This window comes from Castor canadensis, chromosome 1 (genome assembly GCF_047511655.1).
Source record: "Castor canadensis chromosome 1, mCasCan1.hap1v2, whole genome shotgun sequence".
Lineage (NCBI taxonomy): Eukaryota > Metazoa > Chordata > Mammalia > Rodentia > Castoridae > Castor > Castor canadensis.
In genome coordinates, this window is record NC_133386.1 from 17174076 (window position 1) to 17185572 (window position 11497).

The following is an 11497-nucleotide window of genomic DNA, read 5'->3' on the forward strand; positions in this document are numbered from 1 at the left end:
TCAAAATAAAATATCACTGTGATTTTGAGATCAGCTGGAGTGATGAAAGCAAGGACCCATTTTCAACAGTGACACTGTGGCAAGCGAAATGGTGATGGTGGAAAATTGGAGCCTGTTCATAGTTGATGGGTTTCTCTGGCTTTAAGCTCAGCCTGTTGCTTGGAACCGAGGTGGGCCTCTTTCAGTTAAGCTTGGAGTTCTTGAGTAATTTTTTGTCAGAGCATCTTGGGGAGAGATACAGACTTTGTCATTTGGGCAAGTAAGGGCTGAGACATTTAAATTAAATAGAAAAAGACAACCTCACCTTGATCAAGTAAATCAAACTGGTTATCTTCAGAAATGGAACAAAGTCATTTTTAAGGAAACTGACGAGCATGTATAAGAGATAGTGAAATGCCTTTTGACAGAATTTCAGCTAACTTGTGACACTTTCAAATGTGGTTTGAATCGATTTATTAGGAATTTTTTTGGGGGGGTTGAACAAAGGGCTTCATACTTGCAGAGCAGGCACTCTACTATTTGATTCATACCTCAAGTCCATTTTGCTCTGGTTATTTTGGAGATGGGGTCTCGTGAACTATTTGCCTGGGTTTGAACCTCAATCCTCCCAATCTTAGCCTCCCAAAGAGCTAGGATTATAAGCATGAGCCTCATGCACTTGCAAAAATTTATTTATTGGGAAAAACCAAAGGAACAAATAATATGCTTTGCAGGTTTGGGGTGGCATTTGGGGTCCTTCCCTGAGGGCGTTTCTGTGGTCCAGAGATTCAGTGCTTCAGCACCAGGCCTAGGAGAAGGTTCTGGGCTGTCAGGAGGGGTGGAATGAACTGAAGCTGCTCACGTCTTGTTGGAGGTTTGACTTTGGATGGTGGGATTCAGACAGGCAAAGAAGAAAGGATAGGGAGAGGATTCTAGGATGGAAAAGAAATTAAAAACAGGACAGAAATAGGAATCCACTATGGAATGTTCTGGAGACATTGAAGAGACAAAGCAAATGATTGAAACAGGGAATGGCTCCTCTCGGGCTATTTCCTGAAGGCTCCTGTTGTAGGGCAGAGGGTTTTCAATATATGGAGACTCGAGAGCCAGGTGGGCTCCATGTTCAGCTAAGGTTACCAAATTGAAAATCTTCCATCTCCAAAACCCCACTGTGAGCTCCACAAACACAGGATCATTCTCTCCCTTTCCCTGGCTCATCCACTGCCAATCAGGGCAGGTGTTCTCAGCAAGCACTTATAATCGCGGGTGGGAGGTGGTGCCCTGGCCCCCCAGTAGCATGGAGGCCCCTCCCAGAGCTGCCTGCATGCTCTTATGCTCACTGTTGCCTGTGACGTAGCACAAGAGTCTTGCTCTCTGTGAGGGAAGCATCACCTCAGGAAGACCTGAACTGACTTCACCTGTGCCTCGTTGGCTAGAGTTCGGTCCTGTGCCCACCACTGGCTGCAAGCAAAGCCGGTCAGAAGGGGCCACACTGCCAAGCCTGCTTTGTACTAATCCCCACATGTGCCCTGGGATATGGAATGAGGAGGTGGAGTGAAACAGAGATTCTGTAATCAGACAGCAGGAAGAAGTGTGGATGAAGCTTGGCAGGCCAGTGGGGACCTATGCCCTCATCCTTCTCCCTGCACAGATGACAAGCAATGGGGCTGAGAGGTGAAGTGCCCTGCTGGAGTCACAGAGCATGCACAGAGCCAGGGCCTGCCTGCTCCAGGTGATCCTAACACAGCTATCCAAGGCTACTGGCTTAGTTCACATTCTGAGGCCCAGGGGACTTCCTCACAGAGGAAACTAACACTGCTTTACCCTCACTGTGCATCAGAATAACCCTGGGAACATGAAAAACACCCCGTGAGTAGCTGGGCTCTATCTCTTGAGGTTCAGATGCAACTGGCCTGGGGATGACAGTAGGGGGGAACCCAGGCACCCTTCCTTCCAAAGGCTTCTCAGGTGTGGTGGTGTTTTTGATGCACCGACTTTAGCTATCATATCTAATTAGTCAATAAAATGCCAATCCAGGTGTTGCTATGACGGTATTTTGTAGAAATAATTAAAGTCAATAATCACTTGCCTTTAAGAGAGACAATTCTGGGTCATCTGGGCCGGCCTCATTCAATCTGTTGAAAGCCTTAAGAGAAGATCTGAGGAAACAGGAATTCCACACGGACAGCAGTTTCAGCTGGCATCCAACAGTTCCAGTCAGCTCTTTCTGGTGGCCCGCCCTGTGGGTTTCTGAATCCTTCACCAGCCCCTGCAATAGCATAAGGCAATTCCAGGCAGTAAATCTCTAAAAACACAGCTTGCACTGATTCTGTTTGTCTACTGGAACCTTGAGTGATAAACCAGGGTTTATCACGCAGCTTTCCAACCAATTCAGTAGCAGTTAAACCAGAGGTCACCAGAATAAGCCAAGGTCAAATCTCATCTCTCCTACCTAGGGCCTCTGTGATCGTGGTCCCCTCGGTTGTAATTCAGGGATCCCAGTGACTACAACCCAGGAGCACAGTGCGGGTAAAACGCTCTCAGGTATGAACAGAGTTCAGTGCAGGTGGGAAATGAATGGTGGCCGCGCACTTATAATGCTGGGCTATTCTAGGCATGCCAATAAATTACCATTCGACTAAAATTGAGCCTGATGACCCCCTCCCTGCTTGGCACTTAAAGTGAACTTAGTTTTAGAGTCCCCTAAAGACTCCATCCCCCACCCCCAACCCCTGCCCCCTGCCACTAGCTTCCTCAGCAGGCAGAGGGCGCCTGCTGCGCAGGGAGACACCAGCCCCGCAAAGTGGAGGACACACAGGCAGGTCACCCAGTTCTGGCAAGGAAGAAATAAGGCAGGGATCTAAGAGCCTGCAAGAGATCCGCAATGGCTGCTAACACGGACTGCCAGTTCCATCAGCCACGCGGCGTCACTCTCCTAGCGCGTTTCGGAGGGTGTGCCGGTTACAGGGCACGTGGAGAGTTACGGAGGGCTTGCTCCGCCTCGCGCCGCCCGAGGTGGTTTTGTGGATGGATGGTGCTCTCCACCTCCCAGCCCCCCGCCCTTCCCCGGCCCCGGCTGCGGCTGCGCAATGCAGACACTTCGTCCGGGACCCGCTCCTCCTCCCTGCACGCGGGCGGCCGCCAACTGGCAGACCAGTGCCCTCTGGTGGCCGCGCGCTGCAGCAACCGCTACCTGAGCCGCGCTGGAAGCGTCTTGTTGCTCTGATTTCTGAGTTCAAACGCGCACGTGCTTCCTTTAAGCCTCAGATCTGCAGAATGGAGCTGCCTCTTTTTCTCCTTCCTCTACCGCAAGACATTCGCGCAGGATTCCAGCCGCTCCCGGTCATGTCTGGCTCGGTCCTCTCCAGCTTTAATTCTCAGATTCCTGGGCTGGTGACGCAAGTGGCGTCATCCAACACATACACTGTATCAAGTCCAGAGGTTTCTGGTTTTCCGGAGAGCAAACCTTAGCATTCCAGGATCTTTCACTGTAGCAGAAGAGTAAGAAATAAATTGCACACTACGCTGCAAGGTGATAAATGAATGTTAGGAACAGCACAGCCGGTGCAGGATCCAGAGTGGTAGTACAGGTGTAGGTTAGGGGAGGGTCGGTTGGGGATGATGGAGCCAGGGGACCTCAGAGCAAAGACCTACCTGCACGAGGAGGGCACGAGGGAGTTAGTTATGGAACATTCCAGGTAGAGAAAATACCTGCAAAGGCCATAGGTTTGAGAAACAAGGATAGGCAGATAGGCAGTAGTTAGGGTACAGTGTGGGCCAGAAAGGAGGGGTGGAAGCCATGGAGGGAGGGAGACAGTAGCAAATGGACAAAATTGTCCAATGCCCAGGGAGGACCAGGGGGCTGAAGGCGGGGAGTTCGGCTCTTGATTTAGCAGACAGAAGGTTGGTTCCATTGATAGCCTTCATTACAACTAGGGAGCAGTGGGCTGGGGGAATTTACAGAGAGTAAGGAAGAATAGACAAAATCTTTCAAGATATTTAGCTGTGAAAAGCAAGATTGAGGATTATCTAGAGGGGGAACTGGGGTTGAGATACACTTATTTATTCATTTATTGAGACAGTCTCGCTATGTAGCCCAAGATAGTATTGAACTCACAATCCTGCCTCAGCCTTCCAAATCCTGGGATTACAGGAGTGTGTCAGTATGTCCTGCTAAAGGGAGACATTTTAAAAGAATTGTCCATACTATTCTTGTTGGTGGATCTTTCTTTGTGGGAACAACAAACCATTCTGGTTCATGAACAAGAAAAGGAATGTTTATCAAGAAAATGTGGTATCTATACACAATGGAATTTTATGCAGCCATGAAGAAGAACGAAATGTTATCATTCGCTGGTAAATGGATGGAATTGGAGAACATCATTCTGAGTGAGGTTAGCCTGACCCAAAAGACCAAAAATCGTATGTTCTCCCTCATATGTGGACATTAGATCAAGGGAAAGCACAAGGGGATTGGACTTTGAGCACATGATAAAAGCGAGAGCACACAAGGGAGGGGTGAGGATAGGTAAGACATCTAAAAAATTAGCTAGCATTTATTGCCCTCAACGCAGAGAAACTAAAGCAGATACCTTAAAAGCAACTGAGGCCAATAGGAAAAGGGGACCAGGAACTAGAGAAAATGTTAGATCAAAAAGAATTAACCTAGAAGGTAACACACATGCACAGGAAATTAATGTGAGTCAACTCCCTGTATAGCTATCCTTATCTCAACTAGCAAAACCTTGTTCCTTCCTATTATTGCTTATACTCTCTCTTCAACAAAATTAGAAATAAGGGCAAAATAGTTTCTGCCGGGTATTGAGGGAGTGGGGGGAAAGGGAGGGGGCAGAGTGGGTGGTAAGGGACGGGTAGGGGCAGGGGGAAGAAATGACCCAAGCATTGTATGCACATATGAATAATAAAAAGATTAAAATTTAAAAAAAAAGGAATGTTTTGAAGAGCCTCGTATAGTCTACTGCAAAGATGTTCAATGTGGGATTCTTTCCAGAGAATATTGCCTCTGATGGCTTTGATGAGAAAATCCAATTTTAGATCAATGAAGTTCTAAAGTTGATTCTACCAGTGCTCCTTCTCTTCTTACATAAATGCTCTTCTCCCACTTCACAAGAAAAAAACATCTATCTCAGCAGGTTGTAAAAATGCCTGGAGCTCCAGACTATTAGGCAGACTGGAAAACACTGGTATTGCAACATCTAGGAACAGGCACCGTCCACAAGGCAGGCTCCACCACCCACCATCCATCTAATGTGGCTTCACACAACTTGTGTTCACTGCTCAGAAGAGGATGGCAGAACACCACAACTGAAAAAGTTATTCTGGGATCACTCAAAATGTGGAGGATGCAGTTCCCCCAAAAAGTTCAAGGGGAGGCTACAGAGAAGCGGGGGAATAAGTGATGGCCTGAAGTTCCCAGGACAGGACCTTAAGAAGAAGGATTATACAGATGGACTGACACCTCTGTTTTGTGGCAGGAATAGGGAAGAAAGACTAGACAAGAATGCTGGGGATTTTGCAAATAGGCTGAAGCATCCAGAGACGTCCTATGTATGATTTAGAACATCAGGAATCTGGAGGACTAGAAAGCAAGGTGGTAGCTGAGTAACATCACCCTGCATCTTTTCTCATGGATACTGTACCTTTTTGAACAGCTTGTTCTCACACCAAATTCCCTGTAGAACCACTAAGGAAGTCAGTGTGGGTAGCAGAGATTTGATTCCATCAGCATTCCATGAGTCTACCAGCAGTGGATACAGATGCTTGGACAATGTGTTCCAGACCCAAGCATGGACTTTAAAAGCCATAGGAGAAAGCCAAGTGAGGAAAGCTGCAGGTGGTCCAGTCAGGCCCACCCACAGTGGAAACAAAGACAACATCAACTACATCCTAGAAAGTCCCATGAGATAAAAGTTAGCATTGTGAGGACTAGAGTAGCTCTGCTACTAGTCACACAGCTCTATCTTGGTGGTATGGACCTAAGTGGCCTGACCAGGTGGAGTGCCAGCAAAACCCAGACAGAGCACAGTACTTGGGAAGCAAAGAGTGCCTGTATAGAGAAACACCGACTGTGAGTTAACTAAGGTCTTCCTAGTTTATAAATTAATACCTTTAGTCCTCTATTCCTCTAAAGACACTGGAACAGTGACAGTGATTGTTCTTTACTAAGGATTGATATATTCTCATGATATTATGTTATCAACTGTAACTGCTTCCACAGTAAGCTTCCACTCCCTGAGTGGAACTCAGTCCCAGTGGAACTGCATCCAGGGTCTTAAACACCATGGTTGAAAATCTGACTACTAATCTACAACCTCCAGTCTAGTGATGAGAAAATACACTATAACCCAGCCACTACTAAAGTCTTGCATAAACATTATGAAAACTCTTAACAGAAAGGATACAGGAGATTAAAACCTTTGACTAAAAACTTGGCCTCAAATGTGTAAATTCCAAAACAGAAACATAAGTAGTATAAAAAAATAAGTCAACATGTCCTCTCCAAGAGTCAACAATTCCACAATAAAGGACTCAAATAATAGTGAAGTGGATGAAATTTCCAACAATGAACTCAAAAGAACAATGATAAGAATGACCAATAAAATTAAAAAGGATCTGCATAAACACATGAATGAATTCATGGAGGATACAAATAAACAGCAAGATGTGGAAGAGGAATCCAATAAAGATATAGAAATCCAGAAAAAAAAATCAAGTTGAAATCCTTGAAATGAAAAACTCAATAGCTCACATAAAAAACTCAAGTTAAAAGCCTTGTTAATAGAATGGATCAAGTTGAAAACACAATACCAGGGCTAGAAGATAAAGTATAAGTTAGATCAATTAGACAAAGAAAAAAAAAACACTAAGAAAATAAGAGTGAAACTTGAAAGCCTTCTTGGACACCATTGAAAAACCAAACCTATCAGTCATAGGTATAGAAGAAGGAGAAAAGGTACAAACTAAGGGAATAGATAACATTCAATAAAACAATGGCAGAAAAATTCCTCAGTATTGGGAGAGGGTCTTCCAGTTACAGGATACTTTCAAAACACCCATCAGGCAAGATCAGACACGAAACACTCCCAACATGTTATAGTTAAGACACTACATATACAGAACAAAGAAAGAATATTTAAGCTACAAGAGAAAGGCAACAAGTCACATAAAAAGGCAAATCCATCAAAATAACAGCAGATTTCTCAACAGAAATACTAAGAGCAAGGAAAGCATGGAATGATATATTCCAAGCCCTGCTGGAAAATAACTGCCACTTACCTTATTGTATATAGCAAAGCTTTCCTTCATAATTAAAGGAGAAACAAGAACCTTCCACAATCAACAAAACTAAAGGAATTCATACTTAAAGGAGAAACAAGAACCTTCCACAATCAACAAAACTAAAGGAATTCATGACTACTAAACCAACACTAAAGATATTTAAAGGAATCCTACACACAGAAGAGGAAGATAAACACAACCAGAAAAATACAAGAAAGAATAAATCCCACTAGACAAGTAGATTAGCATCCAACTTTATAAAACAAACAGTCTTGGACTTATAAGAACAGATAGACCCCAATACAATGCTAGCAGGAGACTTCATTACCCCATTCTTATGAGTAGATAAGTCATTCAGAACCCCCACAAAAAAGTCAACAAAAAAATTTCAGAACTAATCAGCATTATAGACTAAATGGACTTAACCATCATCTGTCATCCAACAGCTGTACAGTTCACATTTTTATTAGAAGCCCGTGGAATTTTCTCCAAGATCATATTTTAGGACATAAAGCAAGTCTTAATAAATATAAGAATATTGAAATAACCTTCCACAATGGAATAAAACTAGAAGTCAACAGCAAAAGAAACTACAGAAAACATTAAAACACATGGAGACTGAACAACACACACTGTTGAAAGACCAATGGGTCATTGAAGAAATAAAGCGGAGGGGAGGAAATAAAAAAAATTCCTAGAATCCAGTGAAAATGAAAATATCATTCTTTTTGATATAGCAAAGGCAGTGCTAAGAGGAAAGTTCAGAGCTATGAGTGCCTACATCAAGTAAAGAGAGATCTCAAATAAAAAACCTAATGCTATACCTCAAGCACCTAGGAAAACAAGAACAAAACAAACCCCAAATAGCAGATGGAGAGAAATAATAAATATCAGGGCAAAAATTAATGAAATGAAGACTAAATAACAACACAAAGAATCAATGAAACAAAAAGTTGGCTCTTTGAAGAAATAACTAAGATTGATAAGCCCTTAGCTAAACTAATGAAAAGGAGGAAAAAGACCCAAATTTCTAAAATTAGAGATGGAAGGAAATATCAAAACAAACACTAACACAATTCAGGATTTCAAAAATTATATTCTAATGTTCCAGTAAACTGGAAAATCTAGAAGAAATAGATAAATTTCTATATGTATTTGAACTACCAAAATTGAACCAAAAGGATATAAATCACTTAAACAGATCTATAACAAGCAATGAGAATGAAGCAGTAATGAGTCTCCCAACAAAGAAAAGCCCAGGATTGAATAGATTCACTGCTGAATTCAACCAGACCTTTATAAAGATCTAACACCAATACGCCTCAAATTTTCCCATAAACTAGAGAGGCAAGTAATACCACCAACCTCAGTCTATGAAGCAAGTATTACTCTGACACCAAAATCTGCCAAAAACACAACAGAAAAAGAAAATTAGAGACCAAGAAAACAAACAACAAATGCTGGTGAGGATTCAAGAAAAAATAGGAACCCTCATATACTGTTAGTGTGAATGTACACTATTACAACCATTATGGAAATCAGTATGGAGGTCGCTTAAAAAACTAAAAATAGGCCTATCTTATGATCTCGGTATCCCACTCTTGGGCATGTATCAGGAGTATAAATCAACATACAAAAAAAGATTCTTGTACACTCATTTTTCCCACACCACTACTCACAATAGCCAAGCTGTGAAATCAACGTAGGTGCCCAACAACTGACGAATGGATGAAGAAAATGTGGAATATAAACCCAATGGAGAATTATTCAGCCCATGAGAAAACGGAAATTATGTTGCATGCAGGAAAATGGATGAAACTGTAGATCATCATGTAGAGACAGCCAAGCTCAAAAAGACAAACATTCCGTGTTTTCAATCATGTGGAATCTAGATCTAACATCAACATGGTGATGATGAGATGATGATGATGATAACAGGATATGAGCATAAAAGGGGGGCTGTCTGGGAGGAGGAATTAGGAAGGGAGAGGAGAGGTAGTGGGCAAAGGAAAGGGTTCTTGGGGGAGAAAAGGATTGAAGTATGAAACATACATATCTCTATAGATAGATATGAAGATAGATTGAGATATAGACAGATGATAGATATGAAGATAGATTGAGATAGATATAGATAGATGATAGATAGATAGATATGAAGATAGATTGAGATAGATATAGATAGATGGATAGGTAGATAGATATGAAGATACCATATTGAGACTAAACACTGTTTTAAAAGGAGGGGAGAAGAGGGTTTGAGGGAGTATACCAGAGGGCGGTGAACTTGTTCAGAGTACATTGTATGCCTCTGTGGAAATGTCACAAACCCCTTTGTAGAAATAATGTATGCTAATTTAAAAAAAGGTATCTGGCCATGGTTTTTTTAGGAATCTAAAGAAAAATGCTTCTCTGAGTGAACTAGTGAGTGTGGTGAACACATATAAGGTTGTTGTTGTATTGATGGATTATATTGTGTTAAAGTATGAAAAATTGTTGAAATAAGAAGTATTAGCTAGTGTGTGTTAGCACTTAGAAGCCAGCCAGAGTGTGACAGGCTGATATGCTAATAAGCCAACCCTAAGGTGACAGTGTGGATAACAGAAGTGGTGAGGTCACCACAGGGTGTATAAACTCAGGACAGAACCCAAAGCCTCCTCGCCCAATGGAGACCACGCTGTCAGAGTCCACCTGAGACCCTGATGTAGAGGCAGCTGCTGCTTGTGAGCGCACCCCTTCTACCGACGACCACTGGGTGTTGCTGGTGAACCGTGAACTGGACCTGCACTGAAGGCGGCTGTGAGGATCCCCTGGGACGCAGCTACAACCCCCTCATCGGCTGGGGAGGGAGACTTGGGGGAAGGTCGGAGTAACTCCTGGCTGGCTAGGGTAGCAGAGACAGGCATTAGAATCCATGGGAAAGTGCCATGTGAATTTGTTTGAATAAAAACCCTGTTCTCTGAAATAAGAGTCTCCTGAGTACTGTCTCTGTACTCAATTGAACCAATAAGTGCTCGCGACAGTGAGTCTTAGCAGTCAGCTCAGGATAAGTAACATTTGAGGTTTATGTTTGGGTCTTTAAACTAATGCACAAGTTCTACTCAAAAAACACAAGAAATAACCATTTGCAAAATGGACTGGGGGTGTGGGAAGACAATGATTTAAAAATAAAACCCATAACAGTGACTTGTGCTTTAAACAAAACCCACCAGTGGTTTTAAAAATCCTACCAAAATTTAGAACACAAATAACTTTGTTATGTCACATGCTAAGTGATATAGTTGTAAGGATATTCATAACAGCTTTTAAAATAACAGCAAAAGATAATACATTCAGAGGACTAGCTAAATAAACTAGCTGCATAATAATAGAACCCATGCAGCCTTTAAGAAAATGGAGGGGTGTTGACATGGAAAGACTCCTAAGATAGATTTATTTTAAAACAGGGTAAGTGTGAAGAATATGCCATTACTTCTGCATCGAAAAATACATTATGCAATTGTATTTGTAAATATATGAGCATTTCCAAAAAGCTAGGCCAACCTTGTTATGATAGCTGCCTGTGGAGAGAGGTTGGTAGAAAGGAAAGGCAGATTTTGTTTTGTTTTGTTTCAAGTGCACATATTATATACTCAAAAATTTCATTACAAACATCCTCTTCTCCCAATAAATACATTTGTCTTTGAGGTTTAGGGGTGTAGTTCAGTGAAAGAGCACTTGCCCAGCGTGTCCTGGCTTCAATCCCTGGCACCACAAAAAGTTGATGAAGTATCTTTGTGTCTGTTGTAACACATCAATGATGAAAATGCATTTTTGTCAAGGTAGTTAATTCTTAGCAGACTTGGACTTTTCTCTCTCTCAATGGGACACCTGGGTTCTGTTACCTGTTATCATTTAAATGTATAATATAGGTTGGGTAAACCACCTATGTGGCCCCAGATTCTTCATTTGAAAATGATGGACTTAGAGTAGAGATGACTCCCCAAAATATTTTTGGTCTAAGATGCCATACTTATGACCCAAGTAATGCAAACAAACACAACCCAATGAACGGCAAAGAACTTGGGCATGTCAGGTGGTATGTCTTGGTAATATGACGAAAATAACTCTACACTAACTACTATTTCATGTGCACTTCCTTCTCTAGCCACACTTCCAAATTCCCCTTTCATTTCTACTCCATTCGCCTTTGAAGTACCCAAGGAACAATGAAAGAAGCAGA

General features: G+C 42.4%; 1 long non-coding RNA gene across 3 annotated transcripts; it reads right to left on the minus strand.

Annotated features, from left to right (window-relative positions):
* Window positions 1-426: 426 nt before the first annotated feature.
* Window positions 427-3356, minus strand: LOC141423146 (uncharacterized). Of its 3 annotated transcripts, none has more exons than XR_012447799.1 (3): window positions 3173-3356; window positions 2069-2248; window positions 427-911 (listed from the first exon to the last, which is right to left on the minus strand). It is a non-coding gene; the product is annotated as an uncharacterized lncRNA (long non-coding RNA). The 3 variants fall into 3 exon arrangements; XR_012447798.1 differs by lacking the exon at window positions 3173-3356 and adding an exon at window positions 2796-2991; XR_012447801.1 differs by lacking the exon at window positions 3173-3356 and adding an exon at window positions 2432-2682.
* Between the last annotated feature and the right edge of the window lie 8141 nt (window positions 3357-11497).